At 41.1% G+C, this 14659-nt stretch overlaps 1 long non-coding RNA gene across 4 annotated transcripts in view; it reads right to left on the reverse strand.

Annotated features, from left to right (window-relative positions):
- LOC102458226 (uncharacterized) overlaps positions 1-14659 on the reverse strand; it is a 97790-nt gene that overhangs the window by 61930 nt on the left and 21201 nt on the right. For all 4 annotated transcript variants that reach the window (XR_012906018.1, XR_012906019.1, XR_012906021.1 and 1 more), the window contains exons 2-3: positions 3192-3336; positions 2765-2876 (exon numbers count right to left, since the gene is read on the reverse strand). This is a non-coding gene — a long non-coding RNA (uncharacterized LOC102458226). The remainder of the gene's footprint in view (positions 1-2764; positions 2877-3191; positions 3337-14659) is intronic.

Here is a 14659-nt window from a genome sequence, read left to right on the forward strand (position 1 = left end):
TGTTGTGTTTTCACACAAAGTACAAGAATTCCTGCTGAGATCCACTTTAATAGCCAAACAAGAGGAAGAGGTATAAATGATATATTTCTTCCCTATATGAGTTTAAGTGAATTAGCAAATTTGGAGGTAACATCACTAACAGTGCATCTACACTGCACCCACAGATCAAAATAAGATACGCAATTTCAGCTAAGCAAATTGTGCATCTTATTTGATCTAATTTCAAAATAGCTTATTTCAAAATTTGGCGCTGTCTACACAGCACCAGATTTTGAAATAAAGTGCTATTCTGAAACATCCTTTAATCCTCATGGAACAAGGGTTACAGGTATGCCCGTTATTTTGAAATATATTTCAAAATAACGGACACATTTAAAGACACAGAATAGTTATTTTGGGATACTTTAAGTATCCCAAAATAGTATCCCAAAATAGTGCTGCTGTCTAGACGTAGCCCAACTAAACAACAGGGCAAATGTAATAATTTTGGTCTCATTTTTGTAAGCTCCTAATTTGAATATGAGCACTTAGGGTACATCTGCACAGCAGTGTTATTTTGAAATAAAGTCAGTTATTCCAAAATTACAAAGAGCAAACTACACTACAAGCCTGTATTTCAAAATAACTTTGAACTGGAGGATTTCTTACTCTGACTCATAGTAACCCTCATTTTACAAGGAGTAAGGAAGAGTGTTCTTCATTCAACTTCCTGCTGTGTAGACAGCGCCAAAAGCCAAATTAAGCTATTTTTACTTCAGCTACACAATTGATGTACCTTAAGTTGTGTAGCTTATCCCGACTTTAGGCCTGCTGTGTAGATTTCCCCTTAGAGAGGGTTGGGAAACAGAAGTTACATGCTACAGGCAATTTGAACATTTCAAAATTTGTTTAAAAAGTAAGTTTAGGTATGATTAATGTTCAGCCAGGCAGAGTGCATTTCTTTATCCATTAGTTTCTTGCCTTGCTGCTCTTTGATCAACTCCTACAAGTGTTTTAGCTGTGAAGAAGGAAATCACAGCCAATGAATCAAAATGGCACTAATGACTGATTTTTAATGGACCTCTCAACCCGCTGTGAGGAACAATTTTGAGTGATGATACTGACAAAGAATTGGTCAGATTGTAGTGGGAACTCCAAACAACAAAACTAGAAGAAAAGAATAAGCCAGAAAAGATAAGTTATGCAGTGGTGCCCAATTTAGAAAAGCATTTAATACATCCTTAACTCCTATCAACCTTAAATGAGTAAACAGATGGGAAGAAAAGAAGAGGATTGGAAGAAAGAAACAAAAAACATAGCAAAAATATGTATAAAGAGTGAAAGCCTAAAAGAATTCCAATGAAGAGGCCGTATGACTAAAATTTTGTGTTTGTTTGTTGTATTTATGCCACGTGATATAAAGTGCTCTGTTTCAGTATTACAACATCTGTTTCACTGCCTTCTCAGTACTTTGGATCCCAATAAAAACAATAACTTCATTTGAAAACAAATTTAGTTTTTCAGGATGCATTTAATCTATATTCATCCTTAGAAGCTTTCAAGTGCCTCCTACTTTCTTCCCCACAAGAAATAAAGCAATGTGAATAGCTGAGCGAAAACTCATATAGTGGGCCTCATTTTCCTCTTATACCATGGAGAAGACAGGTGTAATTAGATACAAGCACTGTAAGTTAAAGAACTTAAAAAACAACAAATAGTCTAGCAGAACCTTACAGACTAACAAAGCATGTAGATGGTATCACGAGCTTTCGAGGGCACAACCTGCTTAAGCTCATAATGCCATCTATATGTTTTGTTAGTCTTTATTTGCTGCTAGACTATTCTTTGTTTTTTTACATTTTTCCAGTTACAGACAAACTCGGCTACCCTTCTGAAGCTTTCGTAAATTAAAGGACAGTTGGCCTTAGGTTGTCTAGAGGATGTTATATTATTTGTTTGTTTTAAGCATGTTGCCACTTTACATTTTTAGCTATGTAATGTCACTGAAATCAGTGGCTATTTTTGTGTTCAGCAAGGCTGACAATGGATAGGGGAGATTGGCTAGTAGGTCTGTGGCTCAGAGCCTCTGCAGAAGCAAACACATACTGCCTGGCTTCTGTTGCTGCTGAGAGCAGTCAAAAGAGTTCCCCATGCCCGGAGATGTGCTGAATAATCTCTGAACACCAGTGTACACTATAAGCTGTGCACTTGGGCAGCCAGCCAAGAGAGACTCAGGAGCCACCCAGCTGACTAGCCGAGCACACCCAGCCACTCACAGGTGGCAGCATATATCTGTACTGGTGGTGCACATCCACATATGCCTCAGTGCACATAACAAAATGTATTCTGCATGTAGATGGCAAAAATGAGAGGGAACATTGCTGAGCACCCACCTCACACATACCCAGGGGAATCCTCACAAGGCTAGTCAAGCCTGAGCGAGAGCTACAAACACCTAGGCTGAATTGTATTCAAGAGCTAATAAAAACATTGAAAGATTGCACCAGAGACTGCAGAAAGCTGGTGTTTTGCTCTGTATGCAAGGGAGTATTTTTAATTTCCAAGGTGATAAAATCTAAGAGAATGGAAAGCAAAACGCTATATCCCAAATGGCATTTGTAAGTGTTTTCATTCAATGTGTATTCAAAAACTCATGTAAATGTTATAGAATGAGCACACACATTCTCACTTTGGAGTCACCTCCAATTCCTTGGCAAATCTGCTTCACTGCAGCCTTCCTGCTGGGGATAGTCCTGCCTGTCACTTTCCCTAGAAAATGGCTTACTTTTAAGTCAGGTTGAGTAGAGTAGAGCAGAGCCGTATGCCAGCACAATTTCCTATCGCTGCACCTCTGCCAAGGAGCGGTAAATGGCAGGTCCTTGCCCATCCGCTTCCTGCTGGAGGAAAAATCAGTAACACAGACATGGTCACAAAGAGCATGGATACAAATCTCTCTTTCAGAGATCTCAGACAAAGCAACCCCCCTCCCCCCCATTTCCAGTGTTGATAAATGATATAGTCAGTGGCTTTACCACACTTTGATTCTGTTTGATACCAGTCTCTGATTGCACATCGCAATGTTGCATTCGCCTTATGCAGAGGTGCTCCCCAAAGTTATATACAGTAAGCCAACTTTTCATAACCTACCTGTTCACAAGGAAAAGGTGCTGTGAACATCATTCGAAACTAGGTTTAACCAATCAACTTTCTACCTTATTTTTGTGGTTCCACAGTGTATTCCTTATGTCTTTGCTGTGAATACACGCACCAAAGGGCATGATGACACCTTCGAGGTTTGTACCAGGGTAGAACAATCATATGTCTTGTCCTCTTCCTTTGGGTCATTTTACTCCAGGCCTGCAAAGGTAATTTCCATTCTGTCGCAATAGTAATCAGTAAACAATAACCAGCACATACAGTCAACACCAGGAAGCAACCGAATACCAAGAAATTGCTGTTGTAACAGCTCCTTACAAAGAAACCACAGCGTGGACATGTGCACACACGCGCACACAAACACACACTTCTTCAAGGACTGTGCACTACAGGTTGGACCTTGCTGGTCCGGCATCCTCAGGACCTGACTGGTGCCGAAAGAGGGGATTTGCCAGGCCAGAGGAGGTCTGGGCTGCCATTGGGTTAGGGCTCCAGTCTGGCCCCAGTCCCCCTGGGGCTTTCTAGATGCCACCCACCTTCTGCTGCTGGGGCTGGGGCTGGGGAAATGGCTGGAGCTCTGCAGCTGGGACAGAGCTTCACAATTGCCTGGCTCGGCAGCTGGGGCTGCACCTCCCTGGCTACAGCTGGGACTAGAGCCCCACGACTGCTGCTGGGTCAAGAACTCTCCACTGTGCTGCCTGTCCCCCCCAATACACGCACTGGGGCTCCACACTGTACCTCCTATGATGCTTCTGTGGTCCAGGAACATCTGTGGTTGGTGCCAGACCATGTATGTTGCCGGACCAGGGAGCTCTGGTTAAGGGAGGTACAAGCTGTACTTGCACGCTAAGAAAAAGAATTTGCAAGCCTTTATGTAACAGAGATACTTGTTGATTCCTGCCCTAACAATGCAGTGCAGTCCCATAAAAGGGGAGGAACGGGAAGCAGAGCAAAGGGTATAACTCTCTTGGGTCATCACCACACAGATCCACGGAGGGAAACATGAGGCTTTAATTAAAATAAAAGTTAACTGCTAGAATAGCTGGAATAACTTCTGGAACACAAGAAGTAAACCCTGCGTCTTAGCCACTTCTTCAGTTTGCAGAAGGGATGTGCCAATTAGCAAATATCTCATGGCTACTTTCTAGAAACAAATTCCATTGTCCCGCTTTTTCCTCATAGCCAACTCAGTGCCAATAAATCCAAGTATGATACAGGCTTTTGGGAAGGTGTCCAGACATCTCTTTTATTTTCTTGTTATATTGGCACCCAGTCGTCCACTGCCTCACTGGGATGTTAAAACATCACAGCTGAGCTGTGACAGCAATACCCTTTTCTTTATCGCCAGCTGTTAATTCACACAAAAGTAAATGCAGGAAAGGTTGAGTTGACCACTGAAATGATTGGCTGTCATAATGGGAAAATCCAAGAAGCACATAATTGTTATGGGACAACATTTGAAGTATTTAGACAGAAATCTCAGCTGACCACACTCTAAAGCAACATGTTCTCAGCTTAGCTTTAGACAGAAATGTTCCTCAACTTTGCTTGTTAGGTTATGTAAATTTAGCATGAATTACACAAAACTGTTCGGGGGGGGGGGGGAGGTCGATAAACTGGAGATATAATCCAAAATTTCTGGCATAAATTCAATATGTTTTTCATCTTTGCTCCTTACCTGACACTAAGAATACAAATTGGATTTGTTATCATTCAAAAATCGCTCTGTAAATATCGCAGCAATGGAGAGAAGTGAAAAAGACCCTAACACTTGGGACACTTATGGTCTTTTTTTCCAAAAAATATATTATTTTCTAAAATCAGGCTATGGAAAAATATGTTACCTTTGCAAAGGCCAACCGTGTTGCTGAACAACAAACAAAGCCTGAATAAGGAAGAAGTTCATGAACTATGTTGTGTCAGTATTATGGGAGGCAGTTTGTCTGTTCCTGACCCAGGGGCTAATCTGTGCAAGCTATGAATCCTCCGTGTCTCAGTTTTCCTGTTTATAAACTGCAAATAATAATGTGCATCTGCCATTGTGTGAGTAGAACTGATCTGAACTTTATTTGTTTCCAATGTCTACATTTGGGATACAGAAAACATCCGTAAAATTGGAGAATTTGGTAAAAACAATTTTGTTTATGTATAAGTTGTTGAATTCTCTTTGTGACCTAACTTGTCTCCCAGAACTAAAACTCCCTGAGTTCACTCATGGCCCTTTGTGCTGACTAAACATCCCACACAGTCACTATTGGGAAATAGCTCTTGCAGCTCTAGGTCCTATAGGGCAGCCCAGGTGGCTACAATAATGGAGTGCCTCCCACCAGTTAAATATAACAAAATAGTTTCTACGAGAGGGGCAGCAGTGTTAGTCAGAACCAGTCCCTGCCACAAATCTTGGTGCCAACTCTGCCCACATATCTACACTAGCGGCTCCATCACAGGACCTAACCAGATCAGCCACGTCATCATGGGTTCATTCACCTGCACATCTACCAATGTAATATACGCTATCATGAGCCAGCAATGCCCCTCTGCTATATACGTCAGCCAAACTGGACAGTGCCTACATAAAAGAATAAACAGACACAAATCAGAGATCAGGAATGGTAATATACAAAAACCTTGTAGGAGAACACTTCAATTTCCCTGGACACTCAGTAGCAGATTTAAAGGTAGTCATCCTGCAACAAAAAAACTCCAAGAACAGACTTCAAAGAGAAACTGCTGAGCTACAGTTCATCAACAAATTTGACACCATCAGTTCAGGATTAAACAAAGACTGTGAATGCCTAGCCAACTACAAAAGCAGTTTCTCGTCTCTTGGGGTGTGTCTAGACTACAGAGTTTTGTCGACAAAAGTGGACTTTTGTCGACAAAACTATACCTGCGTCTACACTACCGCTGAGTTCTGTCGACATAACGTCGACAGAACTCAGCAGTTTTGTCGACGCTGGTAAACCTCATTTTATGAGGCATAACGCCTTCTGTCGACAGAGTTCTGTCGACAGAAGGCGTTATTGAATGTAAACTGTCCTTGCATCTACACTGCCATGTCGACAAAGCAGCTTGCTTTGTCGACAGAACTGAATGTAGTGTAGACGCTCTTTGTCAACAGAAGCTTTGTCGACAGTATCTGTCGACAAAACTTCTGTCGACAAAACTCTGTAGTCTAGACATACCCTTGGTGTTCACACCTCCACATCAGCTGCTAGAAGTGGGTCTCATCCTCCCTGACTAAATTGACCTCATTATCTTTAGTCTTACTCTTGATTGTACTCTTTTCTTATGCCTGTGTATTTATATCTGCCTCTGGAATTTCCACTACATGCATCTGACGAAGTGGGTCTTTGCCCACGTAAGCTTATGCTCCAATAAATCTGTTAGTCTATAAGGTGCCACAGGACTCCTCGTCACTTTTGAAAATAGTTTCTGTCTCCTCCTCCTTCCTGGAAGGGAGGAAAAAGCATGAATTTGCCATTGGGCAAACTGCTCTAGAAAATACTGAGCTTTGAGACAAGTCATGTGGAATGTCCCCCCTTAAATAGTAGAGAAAGCCGAAGGCGGGGTGACTCTCTGATGTCTGGAAAATGGAATAATGGGGACAAAATTGGTCTAGATCTTTCCTGGAGGGAACATTGTAGTATGTTCTTCTCTGAGGGTATGTCTACACTAGCCACCCTAGTTTGAACTAGGGTGGCAGTGTAGACATACCCTGAGAGATGGCAGATTTCTTCACTGCAGGACTCAGAAAGCATGTATTTTTTCAGAGCCCCTGCAGATTTCTGAGTGGGCACAGCTACCAGGAAACAAGACTAGACTGGCTGGGCATGGATCTTTCTCTTTCCACTTCACTGTCTGCAAAAATATGAGGAGGACTGTGAGCATTTAGATTGAGAAATGTACAAAATCCATACACAAGTGTTGAGTTAAGATTTTTCAGAAATCACTAGGGGCTTTGGGTGTTAGGATTGTTGAGTGACCAGTTAGAGATAGAAGGAGTCTCAAAGTAGCATGTTTTTCGGAATCCAGGTACCCCAAATCTGTAAAACTCAGCCCTCTTTGAGATATCTCAAATTGGGCACTCAGATACAGAGACAAAATAACTAGTCATATTTGAAAACTTGACTCTCTGGATTGAACTTCCAAAGTTCTGACGTGTTAATTAACATTCATAGAGACAATATTATTTTTTGTATCTCTATAGTGAATGAATTGCCATCTGTTTAAATAAATATCATGAAAAAGAAAGAAAGACTGCTAACTATGTGTGTATGGTGCCGGCTTGAGAATGGGTACTTCCTTTTTTTCTTGGGAATTAAAGTTATCTAAACTAAAAGAAAAACATACTTTACACCACCTTCTCCTTCCCTTCCCCCTGAATTTCTGGTAAATTGTCAATCATGTCAGCGGTTTTATGACCTTTTATGCTGCTTTACTAGCATTTTCTATACTTAACATCATCACGTACTGTAATTTTACTGCAGCAACATCAATCTAAAATGATCTTATTGCCATAAAGCAAGGAATTGTCATTAAGACATCTTTTCAAATCATAAAATTGTTTAAGTAGGGGAAAAGGGCCAAAAAGATAAGTTCTCTCAACACTGAAAGTCCTTCACAAAGACAGAATAAGAGCTTTGGAAAACTCCAAACTGTTTTCATATGAAAGATAGTTAAAAGGTGAAAAATTGAGAGAAAAACCTATTTCTTCTTTCCTTCTTCCTTTCTTTTTCTTCTTGCTGTTCCAAATACTCAGGGCACAACACATAGTGAGCATTTCAGAAGGAATGCCTCTTTGACCCATGAAAGGTATTTGCCTTATTCAACATTGTATGCCAAAAACCAAATGGTGGGAAAAGAAGTACAGCCTTTGAAGGAGCTGGAAAACTCCCTTCGGCCTGGATCCCTGAAGGCAAGCATGCACAAGGGTTGCTCTCTCAACAATAATTCACATGATACAACTGAGAAATTTAAGTCTTTTAAGCATATTGGGTCGATCTCTTGGTTGTATGGAGAGAAACTCCTTCCCCTTCTGGGGGAGAAAGAGCAATTCCAGTTACTCCTGCATTACCCAGGAATTGGAAGAAAACAGCAACCTTTTATGAGGTTTCCCACCCACAAGTGGTCATGTTTAATAACAGGATGGTAAATATGATTTTGCAGTCAGCAAAGACAGACACAAGATATGTTCTACTGAATGTTGTACTAGCCGGTTGTTGTTAAACCTATGATTCCAGGAGGATATGTCTGCAATGCAAAAACCTACGCAGCACTGTCTCAGAACCTGGGTCAATAGACATGCCGTTCTGGTTTCTTTTGCATTACCCACAATCAGTTTGTCCCTGTCCCCAATAACTGTTAAGTTTTATCTAGGATATGAAGTTGCCAAATTACTTTGATTTGTTTTTTACCTAGAATATAATGGACCTGGGGCTTAGTGGCCACGCTAGGGACCTAGGATAAGGAAAAGTAGTCTGAGCCTGAACACCTCTCAGTTCTCAAGTGAAGGTAAAACTCTCTATGTGAATTTAACGTGGGCAGGGCAGAATCTGGCCTTCAGATCTGTTTAGCATGCAATCTAATGGTGTACTGCTGCACTGTTCGTCTAGTCTATGCAGAAAATATCTCTAGGCACACAAAGCTAAATCTGACAAGTGAATAGCTCAACATGGAGGCATGAACCCCTTATAACACCTTCACTTCAGAACTCTATGCTTCCAGCATGGTGAACCCCTGTACTTCCTCTAAGAGGGAAATACTGTGCTGGTGTTTTCAGAAGAAGAAATTGGAGTGAGGCTCTGTCAGCCAACGGTCAGGGCAGTGTGTGTGTGTATGCTTCCGAGAAAAGGTTTAACGTCTGTGTCTTTACTGCTAGGACCGGGGTCCCATCGCAGAGGGTGGCCAGCAGGCCAACAGACGCCCCGTTATATAGGAAGAGCTTATTACACCTTAGATTTTAGCTGCTAGAACACAAAGTTCCTTCGCAGCGGGCAGCCTAGGAAAGGCTGAAAAGGTGCCCCAACGGATCTTGTCACCTGGGAGTGACACAGATCCAAACGCCCAAGCTCTCCCTATGTCTGTCCCTTTTATGACCAGCTGAAGTTCTTTTAAATTGTGCTTGGTTCTGTTACAGCAACTGAAGGAGTCAGGTTAAAGCTTAAACAGTAACAGGTTTATTAAAAGACTTATAAAACCATATGGTTACAATGGCTATTGCTCTATTTCTTAAATGCTAGCAAATATAAATATAGATTTTAAAAATGGTTACAGGAAAAAGGTAAAGATAGAAAATAGAAATAATGGTACCAAGTGACAGCTTAATCTTTAAAGAGCTCTAACACTATGTATATATATACTTAAGCAAAGGACCACATCCAGGTACAATTTTTACCCCTTTCTGTGCCTCTCGACTCCAGCGTGTCAGGCCAGGGCCGGTCTCTCAATTCCTAGGAAAGATGAATACGAGGTGGGCGTCCCCTTGGAACCTCGGGAGATCAAACACCTAACCTGACCAGCAGATAGATGGTAGATTGACACTCAAAGCAAGTGTGTTGCTGGACTCATCTTTATACCCTTGGGGGCCCGTATCCTCTTTCTTATCTAAGATGCCGAATTGTACTGGTCCGTTTTGTGGCGCCAGTTCTTACAAGCAAGTTTCAAATTAATTTACACTTGCAAGAGAGATAACTAAATTGTGAGTACTAGACATTTTTTTTACTGGGCGAGAGATTCCTCCCCACGCGGGCGGCTGTGTGTTCGTATCAATATGGGTTTGAGTCAAGGGCACTCCTTGGCAGCCTCTTGGTTAGCAATTGGCATATCTCTGTTTACAGCCATTCATGGTCACAGCAGCCTGGGCCTTCTGCTCTGTGTGCCCTGTATGCTCCAGGCAAGCAAAAATGGATGTTACGAAGGGGGTTTCTGTCTGGCTACAGGTTCTTAAAAGTGAAGAGACTTTTAAAGGTGCTCTCATGGTCAGGTGCAGAGAATCAAGCAGTGGCAGGTAGGGAGAGGGGGAGTCAGCACACTGGGAGGCTGAAGCTTTATCTTCCCAGAGAGCCACAAAAACTTTTGGAGGCTTCACTCCCTATCTGCTATGTGATCCTTTGCCCTCCTCCACCCACAAGAGGAAGGTGGTGAAGCACTGGAATGGGTTACCTAGAAAGGTCGTGGAATCTCCATCCCTAGAGGTGTTTAAGTCCTGGCTTGACAAAACCCTGGCTGGGATGATTTAGTTGGGGATGGTCCTGCCTTGGGCAGGGGGTTGGACTCGATGACCTTCTGAGGTCTCTTCCATCCCTAGGATTCTATGATTCTATCCTCTACTGTTTCAGCCTTGTCTGCAACTCTCCCATGTGTCTTACCATGAAAGGGTATAAACAGCATTACATGCCCTATTCTTCAGCATTTCCTGAAAGATCCTGAGTGTTCAAAGGTGCCAATGGTCTCAACCAGAGCTGAGGCAGATCTCAGCTCTGCACAGGATCAGACTGTTAGCCATTCACTAAAAATTTACAGCACAAGTCACAATAGTAAAATTATCAAAGTCAATAATTGTGCTTCTCATAAACCAAATCAGGTTTGGCTTTTAAAGAACTGATTTTTTAAATTGAATACATCGGTGGCATTGTAAAATTTCAGTTTTCCCAGCAACAGAATCAATAGGCTATTATATCTGAAATCTGTTGAATTATTTAAATGCGCTGAATGATTTGTATAAGTCATTTTAGAAGGCTGGTAACTGCACAATCCCCATTTAGGAAAGTTCAGAATGTCAGCATAGCTCCTGCTCTAGTTACAGAATTCTTTCATTGGAGACATGGAAACATTATGATATTGTCAACAAAACAACAGATATGTGGGAAATTATTGCATACCAAGCTTATCCATTACTGAAGTGTACATTTAAAAGTCCCATTCTTCCATCCAGGAAGAGACAGGAAATAAAATCTCACCAAAATGATTTTTAATACAGTGAGGCAGTATTGGTCATGTATGAAGGACCATTATTATTTGCAATTAAATACACTGAATGATGTATTCATAAGCAACTTGTACTACAACAAGCTCATAAATATAAATCCTTTTGCATTGATCTCTTCATTCATACTGCATAATATATTTAGTAGTAAACTGTGTGGAGTGCAATGAATTCTTTTAGTAGGTTTACTGCAATTCAATTCAAATTTAATTTGATATAATATACCTTGAAATGTTGGATAGAGAAAATAACAAAAACACTTTTTCAAGCTGGGAGCAGCTATTCCCATTTTACAACAGCAAGGCACATGATGTATGAACATGGGATAGACTGAAAAGAAAATGAATGTATTTTACATCAGGAATAATAAAACATTCCAAGGTTTATCTGTTGACATTCCTTGTTCCTTCGTTAAATGTTTCGGCAAAGATCACTTTAAAAAGTGATCATTTACCCCAAAAAAGAAATGTATTTTCTTTGTGAGTTTATTATTATGAAGTTCATTTTTTCAGTGGTTTCATTCTGGCTGAGATAGTAGAAGAATGACTGGCAAGTGAAGGGTTAATTCCCTCATAGTATGGTTTCTATCCCCCATCTTTTATCGCTGGAGGATGTCAGAACACATTACTTGGATGAGTTAGAAAGTCTAGAGATTTGCAACTTGGACAAGGGAAAATATAATGTATTTTGCAGTACAAGGGGCTCTCTCGTGACCTTTGTTACCGCATTGCACAGCAGCAGTGCCATTCTAGAAGCAGCTGCTGGAGGCATTTTCACAGCACACAGAAAAAACAGAGACGGTGGCTATTTGATTTTGATTCAGAGCAGCCCTGGACTGGGAGGTAGAAGTGAGGGAAATGTGGGGCAGAGAGAGAGAAGAAGCATTACAATTGTATCTGCTTTAGCTCAGTCCCAGGTTATTGGGCTTGATTCAGGAATCATAGGATGAATTTCTCTCTATTGTGTGTCTGTTACATTTTTATCCAGTTACAGAAATAATTATGAACATAAATATTACACCACCATATACATTCATATTTCAGTTCCAACATTTCCACGTGAAAATTACAATTACATGTGGAGCAATCACTAACACTCAACCTCAGAACCTTCCATAAGCATGAAAAGAAAAAAATTGCTCAGAATTTTTGCAGTCTGAATTCACTCCCCTGACTTCTACAAATCAATACACAAACACATGCCTGTAACTTCTAAGAGCCAAACCAACACTATGTTAAAATCTATTAACTTAATATATACAGCAGTTTGAAATTTAATATTTAAATATTAAATTATTATTATTTAGTCAGAAAATGACAATACATCAAAACTTAAACCATAAATGGGAAAAGGGTCAAGTTTGACAAATTTTCTGTTTCTAAATTATTGTGGTGAAAATAATTCAGAATTGTTGAAATGACACATTTTTACATTTTCACAATAAAAATTCTGGTTTTATTTGTTGTAGATTTCCCCCCAATTTTTAATTTAAGCTAATTTTAATACCAAATTGAAATAAAGTTGAAATGAAAACTAAGATTTCCATAACTATTTTTTAAAGTTGCATTTGACCCAAGCTCTCCCTGCCACTCTAACCCCCCAACCGTCTGCTCAAGACAATTTTCAGGATTTTAACTTTTCATCGTGATTTAAAACAAAAAAACTGAAACTACAAACATTTATTTTCATGGGATGGAAAAATCATTTGCAGCTGACTGTTTATAACAAATAAATTGACTGGAATTAAGGTTGAACGTCGGTTGCTGAAAATCAGAATGGAGATTCATATGGAAGGGAAAAGAGCTGACACTGAAAGGTGGAGTATAACGTAATGTCAAATGAGAACATATTACCTCTGGCTAGAGGAATATTGGTCACATTTAGCCAAAATGTTTTTCTTTTGGGCTCTCCCAGATTTTCCAAGAAAACTGCAGCATTGCTAGCTCTCAGGATTTTATTGCAAGTTTTGTGATATTTTGGATTTTCTTAAATTCATGTGAGCTATTGAGATATTGCTTTAAAAAGTAAATGTTTCGCCCTCATGGTTGAAGAGAAAAGGTTATAAAGGCAAAGTTTGACAGCTCAAAGTTCAGAAGGAAAATAAATTAACTTAAAATGTGCAATTGAAAATATCTCCTCCCCCTCAGTGGCTGCCTAGGGGGCAGGTGAGTAGAAGAAATAGAGGTTTCTATTTCAGGCATGGTGCCATCGCATGATCAGGAATTGAGGGGCTCAGTAGTAGTACAACAAGGGGCTCAGTAGTAGCCATGGCAGCAAGCTAGTGCCAGCAAGCAAGCAAATAGGTGACTGCAATCAAATAATCTCCTCACATTGCCAGTAAGTTCAGGTTTGTCCATGAACCAAATATATACTGCCAGTCAGTAGGTCTATGGATATCCTGAGACATTTGTCATCATGCAGTAGCCCGTGGACATTATTTAAGCCATGCCAAAAATTCTCCTGCAAACAATTAAAAAATGCAAATATTGCAGAAAGCTGGAACTGCAATCTTAGGGCTATGCCAAGCACACATCTATTCAGTCATGTCCAGAGGGACATGTTTTATAGAAACATGCTTATAACCTTCCCTTCTCAGTCTTGGGGGAATTCTGTGCCATTGTGCAAGGGCATATTTCATGTGCTGTGCATTTTTTTCCATAAAATAGCCTCTGTTGAAAAGTTGCTGCAGTCCCACCATGTGCCCACTAATCAGGATAGGGGAGAGAAAGAGACTCCTTTCCTAGCAATGCCTGTCCAACCAAACCATGAAATCAGGAAATGGGAGAGAGTCAGTGTGAGGCTCCTGGGTAGGGCCAGTTAAGGTTCATAAGAGCTAGTAGGGGGGTATATACAAGGACATAGGTTGAATGAGGGTGAAGGTGCAGGGCCACATGGGCACAGAGGGGTGCATAGCTACAAAGGAACAGGGATGGCTAAGTGGAAGCACAGAAACACATAAAAACAGGGGTGCAGGTATACATGGAAAGGAGGGGAATGTGCTGGCTGAGGGGTGCAGGGACACAGGGGTGAGGGGCACAGAGAAATGGAGGAGAAGAGGGATGGCTGATTAAGGCCACAGAGACACATGGGGACAGAGACTGATGTGCCTGACTGAATGGTGGAGGCAAAAGGACTGCCAGTGTCTGCAGGGTGAAAGATACTTAGTAACCCTCCTCCCCCCCCCCCAAAATAACCCTGTACCATAATTTTCCTAGCCATACTCAATAACCCTTCAGACTCCCTCCCATAAATTGCTTCCCTTAACCTCAGCTCATCTGCTACCCGAGTTACCCCCTCCCCGACCTTTGCACTACTGGTGAGAAGTCCAGGAAATACAGTTCTTCTCAGCTTCCTGAGCTAATAAGCAGCAGTTTGGCAGACAAAGAGCTGGGGATACAGTGGATGAGAAGCTGGATATGAGTGTTCTTCTGGCCGAGAAGGCTCATGGTATATTAGGGTTCCTTAGAAGGAGCATTGCCAGCAGATGTAGAGCTCTGATTATTCCCCTTTATTTGACACTGGTGAGGCCACATCTGC

The sequence above is a fragment of the Pelodiscus sinensis genome, chromosome 9 (genome assembly GCF_049634645.1).
Source record: "Pelodiscus sinensis isolate JC-2024 chromosome 9, ASM4963464v1, whole genome shotgun sequence".
In the NCBI taxonomy this organism is placed as follows: Eukaryota; Metazoa; Chordata; order Testudines; family Trionychidae; genus Pelodiscus; species Pelodiscus sinensis.